The sequence below is a fragment of the Pararge aegeria genome, chromosome 8 (assembly GCF_905163445.1).
Source record: "Pararge aegeria chromosome 8, ilParAegt1.1, whole genome shotgun sequence".
In the NCBI taxonomy this organism is placed as follows: Eukaryota; Metazoa; Arthropoda; class Insecta; order Lepidoptera; family Nymphalidae; genus Pararge; species Pararge aegeria.
Window position 1 is genome coordinate 13,195,561 of NC_053187.1, and position 16,500 is coordinate 13,212,060.

A 16,500-nucleotide genomic window follows, 5' to 3' on the forward strand; every position below is an offset into this window, starting at 1 on the left:
GATCTCAACCCCAGAATCGAACCAAGAATTGTTAGGTTTTTAAATATAAATATACTGCGATAATACACATATCACAAACAATATACCAATAAACACCCAGACACTGAAAAGCATGTTCATTCATCAAAATTTTACAGTTGTAGAAATCAAACCCACAGCCTTGGATTCAGAAAGCAGGTTCACTGCCTAATGCGTTAATCGGCCGTCAAATTAATTATCTCTCATTATCAATATAAAAATTGGGAAATCGGAAGTGTCTTCTCTCGTGCCTCTAAGAGCATGTTAAACCGTCAATTTCGGTTTTTATAACACGTGGAAATAATTGTTAAAGCAAACCAACTCGCATTGGATTTTTTTTTTATTGGTCAACTTATATATATTTTATTTATATATTTGTATAATTTTAAATCTTATTTATTGCACCACCTACCTCTTTTCTATGTTTTTTCCTTTTACGCCATTGGTTGCCTGGAAGAAATCGCTATGTAGCGATAGGGCCACCAAATTGTACTCTCTTGATATGTATTTATATCTCTGTAACTACTTTTTTTCTTTGGTGTACAATAAAAGTGTATTCTTTTATTCATTAATTCAACTTAAGAGTAAAACAATTTAAGACATCACAAACCACACAGAGTTTATGTGACAAGGTGACAAAGATTAGCGTAGTGGGTTCATGCTCTAAAACTCTGTCTCCTAAGGGAGTTCGGGTATATGTTCAGCAGTCGGAAAAAAATATAGCCTTCCTAGATAAATGTAGCCCATTTTTTTGGGAAGGTTTTGGGCTATATATAACCACGTTAACAGCAATAGGGGCATGGCAACAATGAAGAATGTTTCAAAACTGGGTTTTTATTTTCTTTTGAGTGCTTCCGTTGTGTGCGCTGCGGTTAAAGTTTTGATAAAATCATGTACGACAACGTTGTTCCCCTTTAAAAGTTCTTAAAAACAGTTCGAGACAGCATATGTCTATCTTTTAAGGTTGACTTATACGCGGACGAAGTTGCGAGGGACCGCTAGTATTTAGTGGCGGCCGGCGTAGCAGTGGGACCCATGCATTTATTCGCACTGCTCGAAGCCCTGTGTCTAGCGTTGTGGCTTTACTAACGAGCTAAAACTAGGCGCCAAAGTAATATGCTACTATATTAACAAACAGCAACAAATTTGTATTGATTTGTAAACATAAATTTCGCAATCTTATCGTATATGCTAAAGTTGCTGCTCAGACGATTGTGAGCACAGTTTAACATATTTTCCTCGAAATAATTATCAAACGTATTATAAAGGTTAACCATCCCATTCACAGAGAATATGAGTCCTGGTTAGAGAAACAAAATTCCTGTGATACATGTCTTAAAATAACAATGGTGGTAATTTATAAGATTTTAATGTTGACTTTTATGAGACAACAACTTAGTGTGTTATTAATGTTATGTACCTAAATGCTAACAATCTCCTTACAAACATAATTCCTTGACAAATCACGTATGATTAACGCAGGTGCGTAAAGTTCAAAATACATTTCATTACTCTTTGTAAATGGTTTCATTAATTATAAGATTTAATTTTCCGCTGCTGTTTTTGAGTTAACTGTTGATTTATATTATTAAAATGTATTAAAAACTAATAGAAATATCTTTAAGATATTTCGACTAAAATTAACAGAACTTTCTTTATTCACAAAATATTTAATTTAATGTAAAAGCTTACGTACACCCACATATATAGCTTGGTACCCCCACATTTTCTATCTAAGTTAGAAGTAATTGCATGTTTTTCACGACTAGAAGCTAGTTATTGTACTAATAGTATTTATTCAATGTTGATTTATACAGAAAAAATACTAACAACATCAAACACTTTATTATATGTTAATATAGGCAAGTGATTTATATATTATCTATATTTTATTACCCTGGATGAACAACAGGCCAAAAACTTCATCGATTTCATGATCTGTGAAAAACAAACAAATCTATCCCAGTATGAAAAGTAGCTTCAAAAGTATATGCGATTCCAGGCTATAATTTACCTTCTTCAGAAACATCCAACAATCCAAAGTTTCGCATATTTAATATTAGTATTGATCAGGGTTTAAAAACTGGGCGCCGTAGAAAGCACAGAGGTGCGCCTCGAGGTGCTCTTTACTCCAAAAAATAAATATAACAGTTTTTTTGATAGTCTTTAAGCAGCGGTGTCACGGACTTTGCCAAACTTTAAAGAAATGCGTGGAGATTATCCATCCCGTAGTTTTGGTAAATTTATTGTTCTAAATTCTTAGTTAAAATATTTTTTTTATTATGGTTTTATTAGTTTCATAATTAGGATGTTTTTTTTGCGACTATCTGCCTAACTAACAATCGGTACCTGTCTTTTTTAACTCTTAACTTTTACGCCGCTCGCTTAATAAGGTTGGGAACTCCTGGTATAGATAATACTAATATGGATATAGAAGAAGTTACATACAAAGTTTATTACATAGATGGTGTCCTCACAAAAGTCAGTATTTTGGATGTCACATCAGGTCACACGAGGAGGAGAAAGACGTTGGACGCAAATGAGGTAGGTTTCAAAAATGTTCTTATATTTAAATTTATTTTAAAATTGACTGTTTCAAAGCAGAATGTTACCCTGTGTGATATTTTTTCAAATACAGAACTAGACATCGACACGCCAACTACCAGGCGAAAGCAACAAAAAAAAAGAACAACAAACGAAGCAGCTTCAGTGGAATATCAAGTTATATTTTGTAGTGAATAGTGACAGAAGGGCGAGGAAAGCGAATGGATGGCAGCAGGGCAATAAAAACGAGGAAAAAGAAGAACTCGAGGGGTGACTGAGAGGCGAAGACAGAAGTCAGTTTCACAGTTTGTCCTATATGTCGTGCGTCCTTAAATAAATAAGTCTTGTGAATTGCCGGAGTTACAGCCAGGTTACAGCATCTCTGTCCTCGAGGGGTCGCCGCTTGGGAACGCTATAAGCTTTAAACAAGGACGGTTATAAAATGTTTTGTGGGCTTAAATATACTTGTTACTGTTTTATGTTCTTGAAAGGGATTTTAGGTGAGTATAATGTAACATTGAAGCTCTATATCCAGATAAAAAGTTTTTATTTTCTATTACATGTTTGTTTTAAAGCACATGTTATACGTTTCGGGAACGTACTACCATCGTGTTATTTTAATATTGTTAATGCTTCTTTATCAGGATTAAAGCATGTCTAATAAAAATATCACCTATACTTAGGTATAATGAAAGTCTGTAAATTGAAGATATTTTGATTTTTTTTTTGAGGGAACTCTATAATCGATACTGAAGCCAAAAATTTTATTGTTTTCATTTAGGTCTAACTAGCTGTATCTTGGCCGTGCATCACGCTACAATAGGTACTGAATAGATTCAAATGAATTTAGCATGATTTTAGTTCAAAGTAAAGGAAAGTTTTTATTCTGAAATTCAACAGTTCCTTTGGGAGAGCGGGGGAGAAAGTCTTGGGCGAATTAAAACCAAAACTCGGCCAAATGTAAACAGATCTAAAAACTGTTTGTATTGGATAGGTTGTAGTACCAGAATATTTTTCCAATATTTCGTGTAAATCTAATGATTGTGATTGGAGGATACGCTTCCTCCAGTAATTTGCGCAGGCGAAACCGCAGGGCACAGCTAGTTGTAAAATAAAACTGCTTTTTGATAATGCTTCCCCAGCATTAATATATATATATAATTTGTGTTCATGTATTTTGGCTTGTCTTTCATCTTGTATTCGACACCGATACAATATTGTTTCCAGCAACACTATACATTTGTATTTGAGTAAAAATTAAATACACAGTTTTGAAACACCAAGACTATATCCACTTTTGTATGTCTGGCTACCGGGGGTGGTGCTATATAGCTAGTTAAGCATGATATTTATCATACAAGTAGGTATATCTCCGAAAATCGCAAAGTCACAATTGCTATAATTAGGAATTTTACTTGAATAGGTTTGCTTTGTCTGTCCCATGATATAAAGATAATATACCTACACTATTATACGAGTATATATTTTGAACATTCAAAAAATGCTTTGTATTATTACTGCGATTTACAAAATAAGGTTAAAAACGTGTGGTATAATTAAACAAAAGACTTTGGTCTAGTCTTCCTTAGATGGCGGTCTGCGTTGAGATGTTCTAAACAATTGTCATTTATCATTTTGCGCCATGTTGATCTTTTATGCAAGCTGTGCCCAAAAATGAAGGTTTACAAAACGACTGATCAAACAAAGAACTTTAATGTTTTCAGGTGTCGTGTAAAAGAATGTATATAATTATTTAAGTATTCAATTTCAAATAAAAAATCATTTAATTCAAGGAGGCCTTATACTTTTGAAACTTCAAGTATGGTCGTTTATAGTGTTACTACGACCACTCATACATAACATATGTATGTTATTTCTTTATTCCGTCAAAATTTTGATTAATATATGAATGAGGCATCGTTTCATTTCGGTTGACACTATGAGCTATATTTTTTATAAAAAACATCCAACATGACGGCTCTGGTGTGCCATTTTCAAATTGGTTATATTCGTCAATCGTGCTTTTATAATAATTGTGTATTATTTCAATGCACTACCTTCCTCTCCTTTTATTGATTTTGCTACCAAATTATATGATATGTAACGATTGTTTTTTTGTACCTACAATATAAATGTATTCATTAAATTTTTCTATTATTTGTTTTATAGAAAGCATAACAATTACAGAGGGTTGTTGGTGACGTAATTAATGAGAGCACAGCTTAATTTATTGCTATTGTTAATGCTCCAGTACCTATCGACCTTTCCATGGTTCATTTAATATCAATTACCGTAGCTCGTTACCAATCTCACTAATTAACCTTCCTGCCACAGCGAGAAACAAAATGTAAGTAGGTATTTACTGTATGTCAAGGTTCAGCCGGTCAATGACTATCGCGCGCGTCACTTACTTGTTGTGATCTCGTTAGTTGTAAATACAATTTTTCACGTGAATAAACTAATCTAACATGGTATAGGCAGTGGCGTGCACAGGGTTTGCGACCAGGGTATGCATAAAGCAGGTAAATGGCATAAAATGGAAAAATTTCCCCTTCAATACTAGTTATATAAAATAATTTGGGTATGCAGTGCTTTTGTGCATGTATGAAGTGCACGCCACTGGGTATAGGGCTGTTAAGAGTATGACAGTTTTTTTTTATAAGACGTACCTAAATCTTATGAGTACGGCAGCGTCATTTACACTAGCAAGGTGGAGCTATATTATTTATTGACAATTATAACAGACACAAGTTAATGAAAGATAACATTAAACATTAAACAAGAGTTTATATTACCATTGTGTAAGGTAGTGGTACTTTGCAAATATATAATAACAGGTCACGAAACAATGTTGTCCAAAAGCACGATGAATAAAGGAAATAAACGCGGTATAGGTGTAATGCTTCATACAACAGTGCTGCAAAAAGATACAACGATCAATTTATTTTATCGGCCCGACGGTGTAATCTAAAAGGTAAACCGCTAAACCAACCGTTTTTTTTATAATATAAAAAATTCAATAAATTCCTGTGAGAGATTTGAATGGTAATTGTCCCGGCTATCGAATATACATTTCCAAGTATGTATAATGAATTAAATCTAAAGTTGATAACATCAATGCTAGTTTATAATTTCAATATGTATTTGTTTAAAATTCTGGTAACAAGGTTAAATTAATGTAAATGATAATTGATAGATAAATAAGGTCACAATATGATGTCGTAATATTCATTAACTTTCTGATTTTTCTTTAAGGAGTGCTTGGAATGTAATTGTCACGGAATAGTCTTAGGAAATAATAAGTATTCGTTCAGTTAAACTAAATTGAATATCTTCGGGACGATTTTTCAACCTAACTCCAAAAGGAGAATATTTTTAATTTTATAATTTTAAAATTTTCGGAACCGACAGGATTTTAACCTGCGACTCTCGGGCAATCGCGGCATGAGCGTTTTCACCAATTAAGCTGCGGCTCTCCTACCGTCGCTGCCGAAAATTAGTATATGCCTTTCACATCAGTCTTATAGCGACTGTAGTCATCATTACATCATTAGTCATCTAGTAGGAAACGTTGCAATTTCGATCTAGTTTTTCAAAGGTCCATATTACAATGAGACACGTTTGAAACAAGAGATGACACATTGTTTTTTTATATTTTTATATATTTTTTTTAAACACTAATAAAAAATTATAAAAAAGAGACTTTTTTTACTTAATTTTACTTCCATAAAATGTAAACCAATTTTGATAATATTTTGGTTTTATTTTTGAGGATTTAGTATCTAATACTTTCGTAGTTGTAGTATCTGTAATTATAGACTTTAAAATTGTATCGATTAAATCGGACCTTTCCAATAAAGTCTTTCATGCAATTAAGTTAAGTAATAATAAATGATATATATTACTAAATGACCAGACTACATTTAACTAAAAATAGTTTGATAAAAATGTACTTACATTAAAAAATTAATAAACTTAACTACCTAATATATAGCTAAATAATATAATACCGTAATATGTAGCTGTACAGTATCGTTGGTATCGCTATCGATACTTATGGAATGAAATTAAATTAAAGAAATATAATATTTATTTAGCTAAATATGGGTAGTTGTTGGTGATTAGGATATAAAGTTCCAACATATTCTGCTGATACATCAACATGCAAAATTTAATCATTAAATTATTTTAGTAATAATCATAAAAAATAATGTTCTGAGATTTATAGTGTCATATTAAATCATTGTATTAGTTATCTTCACAATTCTAAGTTTAAAAAATTTTGACGAAGTTATTTATAGTTGATTTTATTCTTTAACGATTTATCCAGTAAGTTCCGTGAAACATTACGTTTATTTAAAATTGCAGTATTTACTTCTGTGTACCTACATGCTGAAATGGATTCCGACAATGTAATACCACCGTAATTACTATCTACTACTGCAATTCGGCTATTGTGAGCCGGTGACAAAAGATAGCAGCCACTACGTACGCTGGTCTTTATTGTGAAAAGTTTAAAGGGAGTAATTAATGAACTACTGTCGCACAGCTTGTTTGATGAATGAACGGTCTATTTTTCAGAGAAAAAACCGTGCGTACCACAACTTCAAAAAAAATGCTGAAATATTATTTTTGAAGTTGTACTTATTTTGACGCCTGGTGAAAATTTGATAATAGTGAATTTAACTTTGAGTCATAGATGTAAGTAACACAGCAAGGATTTAATCACCCATTTACATTTGCGGTCATTTGTGATTAGTTATATACTATTAATATGTAAATTTGCCTTAAAAGTTTGGATATCGTGCCAATAGTTGAATTTTTCGTAATAGTGTTTTTTTTTTACCTTTTTATTTAAACCACTGTCTCAAGCCAAACATTCAACTAAATAGTTTGTATTCAATTATTTCATTTATTTTTTTAATAACCTAATTTGGCATTATAACTTGAATATAATATGAAAATAGCGGAGATAGCCCGGTGGGAAAAGTTCGGTCTCCTTTTAAGAGGACGAGTTCGCGGCACCCACCGCGATTTGGACTCGTCCTCTTAAAAGGAGGTCAAACTCTTCGCAGTGCGTTTTAAGGAGTTAAATATCTATTGCTTTAATAGTGAAAGAAAGTATCGTGAGGAAACGTGCCTACCTTAGAGCTATCCATTATGTTCTTAAAGGCGTGTGAAGTCCACAAACTCGCGAATGGCGTGGTGGACTACGGCCTAAACCCTCATTCTGAGAAGAAACCTGTAATGGGCTGGTATAGGGCTGATGATGCTATAAAACACTTTTTGTGAAAGAGTTGTCTAATATTAAAAATTCTCTATTACAAGTTCACTTAAAGTTGGCCTAATGAGTTTTACGAATGGCCGGTTAAATGAGTAGGTAGGTATTATGAGACTAGAAGCTACGAGTATTAAGAGAGACCGGATCATTGTACTCAAGAACGGTCATTTATAATACTTTATGAATGACCGTTGGCGTTTCCGATGGCATTTTCTCAGAAATGTATAAAAAACGTCGTTTAATACACAAGTACATAAGTTAGCACTAGCTAAGTGGCGCGTCTTTGTCGGCAGGGTGGTAAAAGCGGCCTAGGAGCCTCCCACCACAGCGCTTAACAACTGAGGTCGTCAAATACTCAATTACATTTAGATTTAACACATTATGTAAATATTTAGAAGGTCGGTTATTTGTATAAGGTTGAAAACCAATCGCGCGAGATATCTGAACACGTATATCATTACCTAATGAAGTTACACATTGCATTACATGACAATATTGCCTGTCAAAAAGTATGTCGACACTTATACGGTTTCACCTTCATCTTACGTCTACGTAATCAAAACCGACACTAATTATATTTATATGTACTCGTAAGTTTAAGTTAATCTACTATATATTTAACTAAATCCTTTGCCTAGTGGTAAAGTTGGTAAAACAAAAATCACGAAGTCTTGGGTTTGATTACCGGATCGGGCTGTAGGTATATTGTTAGGTTTAGATTTTTTTGTTAGGTTATTCTCAGTACCAGCCTGAAATTTAGAAATTGCACGAACGTGCCTCAGAGAGCACGTTGAATCATGAGTCCTGGTTATTATCACTAACGAGTGATAATAATCGTTGAAGCTGAAGTACTAATCATTAAGCTATCATCGCATATGCACCCCACCGATAAGTAGGGCATCTTTTGTTTTTTGTTTGTTTGTTTGAAAACTGCACACACATATTTAATACAAAGTAAACTCATGTACAGAAGAAAATAGGGCGTGCAAAGGCGGCCTAATCCCTAAAGCGATCTCTGCCAGACACACTTTGACATTAGGAAAGACAAAGTAACAGGTTTGTGGAGCAATTTATATATATATATATATATATATATTTTAAACTCAAATTGCTCCACCAACCTGTTATACCAAATATTATATATATATAAATATATAAAATATATAATAAACTACTTACTCATTAGTTCTAATACTACACACATATTATACATCATATATATAAGTATATATATTATACTTTATCGTATATATCTTTGCTAATACGGATGAACGGAGAGTAACATAGGCTACTTTTTATCCGTAGAAACCAAAGGATTTCCGCGGGATTTGAAAAATCGTAATAAACGCGGACGAAGAATGCGGGCCAGAGCTAGCAAAGGATAAAAATAGTTAAATTATTAAATCACTTGGTAAAATACTTTGAGCTTCACGAATCTCTATATATAATAACGTATGACACGTAACAAGTCGCAGTAAGCTACATTGTTCACAGGCAGAAATCTATGTTAATCGGAATTTAAATTAGCACATTTAGCGGGCCGATTCAAATGTGACTATCCACCAGTTTGTCACTCCATTTGCTATCAAACAATTTCACCACGAGAGCCAAAGTACATTAATTAACTGACATCTCTTTTGGAGCAATCAATTTCGCTAAGTCGATTTATCCGGCTACTGGTTGGCTAACTATAAACCTATATAAATATAGGTACAAATAATGGATCCGCGTTATCTCAATCCTTGGATGTCCACTGATGGACAAAAATCTCATGTAGCAATTCTACTTTATGAGTTTGGAACACTCGTAGCTTTAGTTTTAAGTTTACGAATGTAGTAATCGCCATCACTACTCACTACTATGTACATATTTTCCTATGTAATCAACGCATCAAAAGCGCATCAAAAATATATAAATTGCTTTTTGAATAAAGAAATATTTGAGTTTGACTTTGTGTAATCTGTCTTAAAAATGAGAGTTGACCAACGTTGGGTATCCTAATCCGGCACTCCTGGGCTCCAGTTTTGTATTTATTCTATTACTGATTTTCATATAACTTGGTTCATATTTAACGCAACGCCGGGTTCAAACCCAGGTCTCAGTGTTAGTCAAAACCATTTAAATTCGAGAGAACATAGGTAAATTAGTCGAAAGCATGACGTTTGATAATGCATTTCTCACATAATATATTTGAAAATAAAGTATCTACTAACTATTTAATACATTAATTAGTAAATTAATTATAGGTGCTTTTATATGGAGGATTTGTTACGCTTTAATTCTGTGATAAATTACTGCTATATTATGACCGCGGTCAAAATTTATGGGTTAGGCATTTAATACGTAGGGCTTTTGAGAAAGTAATATATTTCGCAGATATTTTAAGATCTTACCTTCATTAATTTATTCGTAACACCAATATAGAACGGTGTACGTAATTGAATCATTATTTGCCAAAATATTTTATCAGATAGCTTAAATTAAACTTGCATTAGAAGTTTGAATAATATTTTGTTAGCAAGTTTTATATGAAAATAAAACTTTTCTTTAGATTATTATTATCAACGGGTTTTCAAATACGTCGCAAAATCAATCAATCCGGTTATTTAGTAATTTTTTTTCTAAAAATTTAAAAATTGGGTATTCAAAAATTTATTATCATTTGTAAAATACCTGTACATGTAATTATTTTCCCGTGCAATACAATCGTAACTTAGATTCGTTGTTGCATATTTAATAAAACATGTTTTTACCCAATTTAAGCTGATTTAGAAGCAATGATTTTTGCAAATACATATTTTAATCTTACTACCCTACTGATATTATAAATGTGAAAGTCTGGATGTTTGTTACTCAATCACGCAAAAACAGCTGAACGGATTTAGATTTAATTTACCATGCATGTAGCCTATGATATGGAAAAGAACATAGGCTACTTTTTATCCCGATTCATCAAGTAGTCACCCGAGGGAAAATTTTTAGTTGTTTACGAGCCAAGCCGCGGGCAGACAACTTTGAAATTGCGTATACATGTCACCTATGTTATGGAAAAGGACATATACTTTGTATACCGATCTCTCAAATAGTTCTCGTGGTAAGATTGTTAACGAGCAAAGCTTTAGACCTAATTCTGAAGTCCACGCAGACTAAGTCGCGGGCAATAGCTAGTATTAAATATTTTTTAACCTTTGTTAGAGAAAACGACTCTATGATATCGTCATAAAGTTAATAAAATTAAATGCAGCGTATAACCAAACCTAACAGTTAATCGTAAATAAGCGAACTTACTAACAAAATTATGCTGCTTAGGAATTTTCCTTAAAAAATCAAGTAATTCATTCTCACAATAAGATGAACATCTACATTTTGGTCCTTTATTCTATTTTGCGAATAATACCAATGTTCCACGAACTTTCCCATCTTATTTCTCTATAAATATCTGGCCCTTAACAAAAACGAATTTTCCGAAGTAAAGACAGATTTTCTAAAGACATTGACAAATCGACTTCTAAAACGAAAAAAAATGTAATCCTTATTTTGCTCAGCGTTAACAATGTGTTCACTTAAGCGTAAGTAATTTGATTGGTGATTAAGTACCTATTTAGCTAAAGCATTTTCACACCTTTGACCACCTCTCCCATTAACTATTGTAAAATCAGACCTAATATTATAAAAGCGAAAGTGAGTTTTGTTCTTTGTCCTTACTTCACGTCCTAACTAAACGACCTAGTTCACTTGATTTTTAGGATAGACTGCTTGAAAGGACGGAGAGTAACATAAGCTAATTTTAGTCTTAGAAAAACAAAATTCTCAAGGGTAGTTACAGGAACACTCATTTTTAGACCAAACGTCGTACGTCCGAAAATCAACTAGAATTAAGAACACACAGAACCCTCATTCAGCCATTATTGCATGTAGTTCAATGTGTTCAAAAACATTGAAAAATCCCCGCGCACTTCTTACTTTACACGCGCAAAATGTTGCTAGCTCACAAACTAAGAGGTAAGTTACTACGTTAGAGGTAAAATTAACTGCTAAAAGGAATGAAACACTACTAAAGTGTAGTGGCTTTTGATGCTTCAATATTAGTCGTGTACACGGTTTCTGTAGGTTCTTAGTTCTGTGCCAAACTACTTATTCGCCGGGAGTAACACCACGTGATGCAACTAGTTAATAATAAGTAAACTGATTATTGAAAATTGTTAAGATTTAAATTTATTAAATATTTGATCTGGACTCCGTCATCTTACATCAAAAGAATTAAGTCAAAGCCGAATCATTTCGTTCGTTACCTTCTATCCAGTTTGACTAATGTCTTTTGAGGTGACTACTGAACCCAACAGGATTTTGTGCTTAATGAAGTCGCAAGAAAAATTTTAATGGACCAAAGAAAGGAAATAAGATTCGTTTAATACTTTTAGAAGTACCCTGTTCTGTATAGAGACCTCCTTCGTCTTATAAGCTGGAGTTCTCTGGTTCGATCCCGGGTAGGAGCAATTGGGGAATTAATAATTTCTAAATTTGGTCTGGCTCGGTGTGAAGCTTTGGGGCTACAAGACGTGCCGCCAAGCGATTGACCGTTCCGGTATAATCCGCGTAGAAATTATTTTAGTTCTTTAAAGGTTTAATAAGTTAGCCTGCCACAAGCTTAGATTGAGTTATCATTCTCCACCAGAAAAAAGCGTCACTCTAAATCGTTTCGGTTTGCTGGTCTATAAAAAAATAAATAAACGTCCTAAAATATCCGGATATAATCGATAATAGCAACAACTAACTTTAGAGCAGTCAAACCAAAGCTTGTTGGAAAATGGATATAACGATTTAACTTCGGTTATAATGATAATCACTTAATCATACTCATTAATTTAGAGGCATGATAATCATTTCAAATAACGTACATTTCAGTTAGCATATAAAAATATCCTTCAAAAAATTAACAACCTAACGACTTGTTAGTGAAGCATTAGTAGAGTTTTATGTGACGAAGCTTGACGGGGAAGTAGGTATTTTTATAGCAACTTAGTTGAGATATTTTAAAAGTATTTATGCCAGGAAAGAGTTGTCGTACGAAGCTTTTTGAAGTTATACTTCTTTTGGCGGGTTACGGAAAAATTATGAGATATTTTTTTACGATGCGCGCGCACACCAAAAAAAACCTACACCCTGAAGTTAGCTATGGTCAACATTTTAGTTTTTCTAAACAAGGTTTGACAGTGTACACTTTCAATTGTCAAAGTCTGCGGGCTTATTCCGGTGATTTAATTGATTCAATTGTACAAAAATCTCAAATTTTAATGTATTAGATATAATAAATTTCACTCTAACTAGATAATGCGATATATTTAATAAAATTTTCAATGCATTTAATACCTTTTTTTATTGTTAGTGTAGTTTTCCCTACAAACGTAGAATAAGGCGAAAGATAAAGTTTTTGAAAAGATTTTTATCTTCTTACGCCAAAGATGTATTTACTTTTAACGCGTGTACATAAGTACACACACGTTTCTTTCTATAATAAGAATACTGTCATACCCTATCGGTTTAGTGCCACTAGCTTTGTATATTACGTACCTTAATATTTCGAGTAAAAGGTAGAAAGTCCCTTCAGTAAAAGTGTATTATTTGTATAATTAACCACATTCGAGGAAATCGCATTGATTAGATCACGTACCGGTAGGATCAGACCGACCTCAAGGTAAATGGTATAGAAACTTTCTTTTATTTTTCTTTTAGAAGATAGCCCTCGATGAATAATTAATAACAACAGCGTCTGTGAACTTTTATCATTACTATTCATTATTCACTTAATATAAACAAGTGGTCTTTCACGTTTTTCTTCCCATTTTTTAACTTTCAAATCTTCTTATCGCTAGTTACTTTCGCTTAAACTCAGAAATGGCTCGATGTGTCAGTCCAAGATGGCCGTCGCCACAAAATGGCGGATTACTTATTTTTTGACAACTCCCTCAATATGGATATCAAAGGTTATACTAGTAAGTTATATTTTAAATTGATATATTACTTAAATGCGTAGGTACCTACTATGAGTATGTGTGTATAAAAATCCGGTTACGTTGTGTATGGATCTCATATCGCTCGCATTGCATAGAAGCGTAGAGAGCTTTATCGAATCGTGTCCTCAGAATTAATGGTTAAAGCCAGCGCGTTCAATGCAATAAATTACAAATGGAGTTGATCCCACTCAGCGGATAAATCAAATACACCATGAGATAGGAGTTCAATACTCTCCTTCGTACAAGTTATGAGTAAATCGCCCTAAGCTCCTCCCCTTCTCATCCCATTCCATAAATAGGTATTTACTTCTGGCCTTTTTATGTAGAACTGAGATTTTATTGAAGATGAGCGCTGCCAATATTTATTTGTGGACTTTATTTCGCTAATAACGCTCTAGATGTCTCCATATTCATTTCATCACTGGAAATATTCATATCTTTGTTTAAAAAACGCAGCTTGTGTTTGATTTCAAAAAGTATATTATATAGAAAAATTAAGATCGTTAGATATTAGTATGTCCCAATACGATCCCAAGGTCAGGCCTAAGATTTTTGACAAAGGTTTTTCTGTAAAAAAATATTATTATAGAGCTATGCAATATATAAATTTAAAATAAATATAAAAGCCCTTGACTTTGAATATAGTGTACATTTTTGAATTTTATCATAGTGTTTAAAATTGTACTACTCAAGGCCTTTCTATTGATATACATAGTGAGTGACAATTATGATAATATGAAATCCGTCATTTCGAAACATAAGAAAAGTATATTAAAATCGGATCATCCGTACGGGACACAGCCAAACACACACACACACACACACATACGAACACAGACACCGAAGCCCACTCACGCACCCACATACACACACAAACACACACACAGACACACACACAAAAACACACACATACACACACACACATACACACACACACGCACACTTACACAAAAGCGCCTGTGCGCATACATATTTTCGTTCTGCATTTAAAATTGTCGTTGGGTTCCCTTTTATTATAACAAAACAGCTAGGATCAATATCGTGGCTAAAAGTATACTATATATTTTTTTAGAATACCAACAACTATCAAATTTTACTGTTTAGCCATACCTACATAGGAAATAAAGTTTATCTGTTTTAATTCTGCGAGGAAATTCCAAACGTGCTTTTCCTGTGGAAGCTTCCTTTTTGTCAAATTTCTTAAAGATCGTCGTATTGATCTAGCCGATAACAATTGATAACAAACATAAAAATAATCCCGGACATAATTTCGCGTTTTTGTTTTAAATTGACGGACCAATCTCATGGTCTGTTGGGCAGTAGAAAATCATAAACAGAGCAACAGTACGCAGGACATGTCAGCTCGTGCTACAAAGTACCGTCTTGTGTCCATCAACAACAACAATGGTGTAGTGTTAAACCTCTTGGCTGTAATTACAACAGTAACCACGCCCTAATGACCGTTACAATTCAATGCTGCTTGGCGGCAGAAAGCTCTGCCACAAAAAGCTCTACTACTGCTACTAAAAATATTATAGACGGATTCAGTTTTTATTGTTTTCGTTTTTACTTGTGTCGATAGAGAGTGAGATCGGTGCCAACAGTTTTGGACCATGGGAATCGATGCACGCGTTCAATTAAAATTAATCCCCTGCTTCTGTATTGCTTTTGTAAAGGTTTTGCATATAAGGATATAAAACATTCAGATGTTTCCATAAAATGTCCCTACCTGTGGTATTTAAAGTACAAAGTATTTTATCATATAAAAAAATTAAACTGCCGACACGACATTGTTTCTAAATGTTGTATAGTAAATAATTAATTATTTTAACGTCTTTTTGCGGATATTCCATATCAAACAAGTTTTACTGGTTAACTTGTTGTGCCTAGCGGTTTCACTCGCGTTAACGATTATTTTGTGTTCTGATTATGGTTGTAATGTTTTTCTTAGTAGTTTTTTTATCATTGTAAGATATCCTTCAAAGGAAATTGAATATTCTTGACGTTGCATGCGAAACTAACAGTAATACACTGCTAAAATAAAAAAAATTAACATAGGATGATCTACGTATATTTAAGTAACGAATCATATTATTATGTAGCAACATAACTTCATTGATGGTATATTATGTAACCTTCTTGTCACAAATATCACATTTCTCAATAAATAGTTTGTCAAACGGAAAAGAAGTACAATCAAACTTGTAGTTCCGGAGATTAGCACGTTTAAACTTACATACAAAATAACAAAATCTTTTCATAACATTAATGTAGGTATATTTATCATCATCATCATCATATCCATCCATTAGCGGCCCACTTCAGGCCACGGGTCTCCTCCCAAAATGAGAAGGGGTAAGAGACCCTCCACCCTTCTCTCCACCACGTTGGCCCGGTGCGGATTGTTGGACTCCATATGCTTTTGAGAATATTATGGAGAACTCTCTGGCACGCAGGTTTCCTCACGATGTTTTCCTTCACCGTTGAAGGAAGTGATATTTTAATTTCTGAAAACGCACAAAACTTAGAATAGTTAGAGGTGCGTGCTGGAATTCGAATTCGGCTCCCCGAAAGTGGTGTAGAAGTTCTACCCACTGGGATATCACTGATTCTGTATTTAGGTCTAGTTTTATACCTTAAATC